Raw genomic sequence first — 7,856 nt, 5'->3', positions numbered from 1 at the left:
CACCTAACAACAACAACAGATAATAGATAAATGTTAACTTTGGTGAAGCATAAGACAGTACACAATACTGGAGAAGCCACCACAATTTGACCAAGGCAAAGTCATAGAAGCTTCATAGACACATCCAAACTCCCTGAGGGACAGAGTTTCTGGGCTGAGGGCTGGGGACCATGGTATCAGGGGACATATAGCTCAATTGACATAATACAGTTTACAAGGAAAATGTACTACATCCTACTCTGGTGAGTAGCACCTGGGGTCTTAAAATCTTGTGATCGACTATCGAAGATACATCTACTGGTCCCACCCTGTGTGAAGCAAGGGAGAATCGAGAAAACCAAAGACACAAGGGAAAGATTAGTCCAAAGGACTAATGGATCACAACTACCACAGCCTCCACCAGACAGTCCAGCATAACTAGATGGTTCCTGGCTACCACCACTTACTGCTCTGACAGGGATCACAATAGAGAGTCCCAGACACAGTTGGAGAAAAGTGTATAACAAAATTGAAACTCACAAAAAAGACCAGACTTGCTGGTCTGATGGAGACTGGAGAAATCCTGAGAATAAGCCCCCCAGACACGCTTTTAACTCAATACTGAAGTCACTCCTGAGGTTCATCTTTCAGTCAAAGATTAGACAGGCCCATAACACAGACAATAATACACGTAGGTCAACCATGTATACAGGACTAAATAGGCACACTAGGCCAGAGGCAAGGACGAGAAGGGAGGAAGGGACAGGAAAGCTGGATGAATGGAAATGGCGAACCCAAGGTCAAGAAGGAGAGAGTGTTGCATATCCTGGGGTTGGCAACCAATGCCACAAAACATTATGTGTGTTATTTGCTTAATGAGAAACTAATTTGCCCTGTAAACCTTCACCTAAAGCACAATGAAAAAAAAAAAAAGGAGAAGAAATACGTTAAAAAAAAAAAAAAAGAACTTAGGGGAAATCTTGGAAAATGGGTCACTGTGACTGAAAATAAATGTGTGGACCCTATCCACTCTCAATTCTGTGTATGTATGTGTATGTATGTGTATTTGTGTGTGTGTGTATGTGTGTATACTGTTAGGGAAGCAATCTGAATATCTCTACCATACACACAAGGTCTCCCAAAGTGGCAGAATAAACAATGATCTTTATTATTTGAGTTTAGAAGAGCCAGTTAAGACCTTCTTCTGTTTTTCCAAATTTTCTCTATCCACACACTGAGTTCTGACACCGTTTTCACACATGGCATGGCTTTTAATTCTGCTCTTGGGCTTCAGGATTAAAATGCAAAAACATATTGACTTAGGTTCAGGTAGTACTATTAAACAGTCTATATTAATATTAAAAAGAAATCTAAAGGGTAAGGGGTCTCACATGTGTTTAGTGACAATTATATGATGAACAGAGTCCCTGGATGGTGCAAATGGTTAATGTGCTCAGCTGCTAACCAAAAGGTTGGAAGTCTGAATTTACTCAGATGAACCTCAGAATAAAGGCCTGGTGAGCTACTTCAGAAAAATCAGCCCTTAAAAACCCTATGGAGCACGGTTCTACTTTGACACACATTGGGTCACCATGAGTTGGAATCGACTTCGTGGCAACTGGTTTATATGATAGACATGTTTAACATACTTTTTTTCTTTCTTTCTGGTGGTTTCATAATCTGTGTTTTCTATTTCTCCCAAACTTAAAAGTCAATAATTGCCATAAAAAAGTGATAAAGTGAGGGAACTCTACACAATGTTAAAGATTAAACTGAATGACAGATATAAAAAGAATAAACTGAATGGTTTAACACTTTAAAATGAACTCTGTTTATTACGTAAAGGACAGACTTAAAAATATTTTAATATCACTTTAGCTTCAACCTTATGAAACAACTAAGTAAAAATACTGATCCATTATATTTTCCCCTATCAAACTCCTGACCATAGTTGATTCCCATCCTTCTGAGATTTTATCCTATCATCAAAGCGCAGCTTAGATGGAAATAATGTGCTTACATTAGCACAACTGTAGACTTCCCAAGATTTTATATTTGAAAGACCTGTTTTTAAGTAACTTATAATTTTTAAAACGAATGTTAACATTTTCAATTCAACAAGTTTGTGGGTTAGTTTGCTTTTGGTTTGTTTGTTGGTTTTGTGGTAGAGGTAGGGACTAAAAGCAAAATACAGTACTTTCACGGAAGCCTATATATTGTATTATACAGGTCAATTTTCAAATTTCAGATATGCCTTTTTCAGCAATGCCTTAATTTTGTTAACAAAAGTGGTCTCCCATATGTTTTATCAAGTCCATTTATAACACATTGAAAACAGAGGAAGGATAATTTCTCACAAGTTCAGTTGAGGGGGGTAAGGCAGGAGTCATGCAGAGTTAATAGTAGCACTGTCCCATAATATGAGATTTAAGTTTCTTATTTCATCGACACTTTCTCTCCATGGCATCTCCCCCAGTACAGGAGGAGCTCATCCATAATTTGGATTTTCAAATCAGAAAGTTATGGTCCATGCAAAATAGCCCAAAGAACTTGTTAAAGTTGTATCACTAAGCAGCTTTCTATCGAAGGACTGAAAGAATTAACTAGAAGGCACAGTATAACTGCAAAGCTCTTTTAAAACATAATAACCTTTTTGTGTATGTGTGGAACACAAACTGTTTTTTGTTGTTAAATATGTCTGCTAAACAATCAGAAAATCCTTATTTGTCATCCTTCCCTTTGGTCTTTCTGGACACCAGCTCTTGAAAACTGGCCAGAATCTTGTTTTCTCTTTTTTGTCTCTCTTCTTAGTAAAAGGATGCAAGGGCTTTCTTCTCATCAGCCCTATAGATCTGGTTGTCTTTTCACAGACACATAGCCTCCATCTGGCGATGCCTGCTACCACTCATTAGGTAACCTGAGCATTCAAATGATGCAATATCTTCACTTGTCAAGCCAATTTCACATCTTCGTGGGATGCATTTTCCAGCTTTCACATATTCAGTCATAGCTGCACTTTTGCCAGGTAACAGAGCTTGGCCGTAGTTCAAAAGGTTTATCATCTTGAGAGGCAAGTGTTTTTGGAGCCTCTGGTCCAATTAAATCTGAGGGTTCTTCAGGCCTTGATCAAACCTTCCAGAGATCTCCAGAAACTCTGCTTGGGAATCTTTAGAGCTTGAATCACTGCTCTCTTCTTAGATTTCTTTTTCTTGTATTTCTCCAATCTGCGTTTCTTCTTTTCCTTTTTTTTTTTTTTGCTTTCTTTGCCCTTCTTTTTGTATCTTCATCACGAGAGCCTGTCTCAGAATCAGAGTCACTGTCACCAGAATACTTCTTGTGTTTTCTTTTGGATGATTTTTTTTTCTCCTTTCTTTTAACCTTTCAAATGACTAGACTTCTTTTTTCCTTTTTTCTCCTTCTGAAGTAGAAGCTGAAGTAGTGCTTTTCTTTGGCTCTTCATCCTCTACTGGTGTTATGTTCATCAGAGTCGGGTTCAGGGTTCTCCGGAGAAAATCCCCATACTTCAGGAGCTCCCAATTCTCCAATCCTTTCTCTCTCACTTAATCTCTTCTGCCACAGGCTCTCCTCCCTCTCCTTGTCCAGGTGGCTAGGCCACAGCTTGTAGTCCCCGTAGGGGTGATACGGTAATAGGCGGAGGAGAAGGCAAACGCGATGTGGGGGCCCTAGTGCCCAGAAAGCGGCTTTCGAGAGCGAGACCGCCAGCGGGAGAGGTAGGGTTGGTTTCTGGAGCTTTGACTGAGACTCCACCTGATGGCTGAGGCCATTCTGGTCCTCGGACCGAGAGCAAGAGTGTCAGAGAGAGTGGTGGCCCCTTGGGGAGCGGGCGGCTGTTAGTGGGCTTGGGGTTCCTCCTCCTGGAGCCCGAGGCCTGCCGCTCAGGTGAAAAAGCGAGCCAGACGCCGAAGCCCTTGCTGCCGCTGGGTTCCCGAAGCCGTGGGACAAGGAGGCGCTCTCGTCAGCCTGGGGAGATCTCAGTTGCCTTCTGTTAACATCTTTATCTCCCTTAAGGCTTAAAATAACCCTGTGAGTTAGGTAGTTTTATCTGAGTTTTGCTCTGATTCTGAAGATATTAAGAAAGAGAAGTTAAATAACTTTCCTAAGATCACATATTCAGTAACTGGTGAAACAGAAAATCAAAACAGTCTACCTGCCTATAATGGCCGTGAGCTTTATACTATTGCTTCATTGAGCATGGATTGAAAACCTAGAATAGCTTTTGGTGGGAAAAAAGGGGAGATTGCAGAATTAAAAGCAAGCTTGGTATGCTTCACAATATTAAATTCACTGAAGCTTTGTGTACACATTCTAGGGAAATGTGGGCATGTATTTTACTGAGAGATAATGCTTATAAACTAGCTCATCGCTCAGATTTTGGAGGAACTTGTTACACAGGAGAGTTGGTTTTCAACATATTTGACATTTTCCAAAAATTTTCCAAAGGGTCTAGTACATGGGTTTCAACACTGTATCTGTTCAATATTTCATTTGATTTCTTTTCAGCACCAAGTCTCAAAACACACACACACTACACACACAGAGATGCCTGCACATATTATTTTAAGAATTTAATTATGTGTTTATATACATTTATAAAAATTATGTATATACATGTGTTACATGCACATTTCTACCCTTTAGACAATAAAAATAGATGTTGTGACATGTTTGTCCACTAGTCTATCTCTAATCTTATAAAAAATATAAACCAAACCAGTTGCTGTCAAGTGGATTCCAACTCATAGTGACCCTATAGGACAGAGCAGAACTGCCCCATAGAGTTTCCAAGGAGCAGCTGGTGGATTCAAACTGCTGACCTCATGGTTAGCAGCCATAGCACTTAACCACTCCACCACCAGGGTTTCCAGGTTATACCCCTTTCCTCTATGCTTTCATACCCACTTCTATTTTTGCTCTGTGAAACTCTTCACACTCGTCATTACTTGTTTAACATCTATTCTTTCTGTACGGATGTCATTTCCATGAAAGCAAGGTCATGACTATCTTGTTCACTGTCATATTATCTGCCTCTAACAAAATGAGTGGCATATAGTAGAGCTTAAGAAGCACATTTTCTTGAAATCCTACTAAATCTTAAACCAAAAATCACTGTGATCCATCATTTTTATGCTGTATCAACTGATAATTTAATTATGTCTTGCATATTTGATAAAAGCAAAGATTATAAAATAATCTGACTTGCAAATGACACCTGAAGTAGAATCATTTGCTTCTTATGTTTCTGGAAAGTATATCATAAGATTTCTCCAATACTGATGAAAATATTAATTGTACCTTTTACTCCTTAGGAAGCCATGGTGGTGTAGTGGTTAGGAGCTACGGCTGCTAACCAAAAGGTCATCAGTTCGAATCCACAAGGCACTCCTTGGAAACTCTGTGAAGCAGCTGTCCTCTGTCCTATAGGGTCGCTATGAGTTGGAGTCGACTTGACGGCAATGGGTTTGGTTTTGGTTTTTTACTCCTTAACCTAGACACCCTGTTTAACCTAATATACTTATAAAAAGGGGAAAAATTCTAAACATTGTTAATTCAAGAATAACTTTGGTAATACAATATTTTGATAAATGATCAAAACTTGGAGTTGCATGTTTAGATTTAGTTCATTCAATTTTTGGAAAATATTCACTATACAATACAATGGGAAAAGCCAGTCCTCATTGTCAAACTAATCAGTCAAATTGGAATTACTTCCTTTAAAAACAAAAATTTACTTCATTTTTTAATTCAGATAAACATGTTAATATGTTTCCTTGTAACAACCATCTTACTTTTGAAATCTAACTCTAAGTTGAAATGATGGATAAGGGTCAGATTTTGTTTTGTGTAAATTTCCCCCTAGATGAAGTAAAGCTTCATTGCTTTTAATGTTTCTTACCAATGCTCCTTCTGTTTTTCATTCACAGTATTTCACTCAGGAGAAAAGCATGTAAAAGTTTAGAATGGAGAAGCTGAATTACACCCCAGTTGTAGTGTTTTCTCAGGAAGATCAATTTTATAAAAGAAAACATGAACTTGGAGATCAGACGATTAATTATATTAAAATTGATGTAACATTTTATTCCTTGGAAAGCTTTCTTATGACCAGTTTGAAACCTTGTAGGTTAAGCAACAGAGTCGCTGGGTGGTGAGATGATTAAGCACTTGACAACTAGCCAAAAGGTTAGCAGTTTGAACCACTCAGACGCCCACTGGAAGACAGGTCTAGCGATCTGCTTCCCAAAGGTTACATTCTTGAAAACCCTGTGGAGGAGTTCTACCATGCACACGTGGGGTCAGAACTGACTAGGTGACAACTAACAACAACAACAGTTAAGCAATTTACATAAAGTCACACAATTCTTAAGTGAATGAGATGAGAATAGAACTCAGCCCTCACCCCAAAGTTCAAGAAATTAACCGTTCTGCTATGCTGTGTTCTGTGATGTCTTAGAAGGGAATGAATAGGTATCTGTCATGGATTAAATTGTCTCCTCCCAAAATATGTGTCAACTTGGTTAGGCCATGATTCCCAGTATTGTGTGGTTGCCCTCCATTTTGTTATACATGTAATTTTCCTATGTGTCATAAATCATAATCTCTGCCTGTGGTTAATGAGGCAAGATTAGATTATGTTAAAGAGGATTAGGGTGAAATGTAACACCCTTACCCAGGTCACATCCCTGATCCAATGTAAAGGGACTTTCCCTGGAGTGTGGCCTGCACCACCTTTATCTTACAAGAGATAAAAGCAAAGAGAAGGAAGCAGAGAGTTGGGAACCTCATATCACCAAGAAGGAAGCACTGGGAGCATAGCGCATCCTTTAGACCTGGGGTTCCTGCATGGAGGTGCTCCTAGACCAGGGGAAGATTGATGACAAGGACCTCCCTCCAGAGCTGACAGAGAAAACTTTCCCCTGGAACTGATGCCCTGAGTTTGTACTTGTAGAAAACGAGACTATGAGAGAATAAATTTTTCTTAGTTAAGCCGTCCATTTGTAGTATTTCTGTTATAGCAGCACTACATAATCAAGACAATATCTTCAGAAAAATTTGGGACAGAAAATCAGGAGATAGCTTATTTCTTTCTTTATTTTGGTCGTTTGTTCATTCTTTCTTTCTTGTTGTTCTTCTTGTTCTTGTTCTCTTTCTTGCTCTCCTAGGTCTTCATCTCCTTATTCTTCTTCCATAGTGGAGGAAGGATCATTGTGACAGCAGAATTAAAAAGTGAAAATGGATGAAATCTGACTGCACAGTCTTTCTCAGATGTATTTATTTTGGGAAATAGCATCTGATTTTGAATCTCTTAAAACTGTCCATTCCTATGCACAAGTCCTATGCACATTGATAATTACTGGTGGTTGGAACGAGAACATTGGGAACAAAGACGAAGGATCAGCAATTGGAAAATATGGCTTTGGGGATAGAAACAATGCTGGAGATAGCATGATAGAATTTTGCAAGACCAACAACTACTTCATTGCGAATACCTTTTTTCAAAAATATAAATACTGGGGAGGCGTGGTCAACATGGCAGAGTAGTTAGATGCTTCCTGTATCCCTCTTACAACAAAGACCTGGAAAAACAAGTGGTTTGATTCTATGTGACTATCTGGGAGCCCTGAACAAGGCAAGGTTAAGAAATCCGTCTGAGTCATATTGGAGAGGGAGACCGTTTGGAAGAGGTGAGGAGGGCCAGAGCCGCGGCGACGAAACTGCAGCGCCGCAGCCACACTGGTCCGTGGTGAAGCAGGCGAACAGCTGTGCTGTGCGCGCACTCGGGAAGTAGTTTCCACATCGAGAGAGACCCGGCAGCAGAGATTCTGCTTGGACACTCCGAACCAGTGAAGAGCAGCTCCCAA

The 7,856-nt window shown here is 39.6% G+C and overlaps 1 pseudogene; it reads right to left on the bottom strand.

Annotated features, from left to right (window-relative positions):
- Nucleotides 1–2,699: 2,699 nt before the first annotated feature.
- On the bottom strand, nt 2,700–7,792 carry LOC101357198 (NF-kappa-B-activating protein pseudogene; annotated as a pseudogene).
- Nucleotides 7,793–7,856: the final 64 nt, after the last annotated feature.

The sequence above is a fragment of the Trichechus manatus genome, unplaced genomic scaffold (genome assembly GCF_000243295.1).
Source record: "Trichechus manatus latirostris isolate Lorelei unplaced genomic scaffold, TriManLat1.0 scaffold00507, whole genome shotgun sequence".
In the NCBI taxonomy this organism is placed as follows: Eukaryota; Metazoa; Chordata; class Mammalia; order Sirenia; family Trichechidae; genus Trichechus; species Trichechus manatus.
This window is presented reverse-complemented; position numbering and strand designations above follow the sequence as displayed.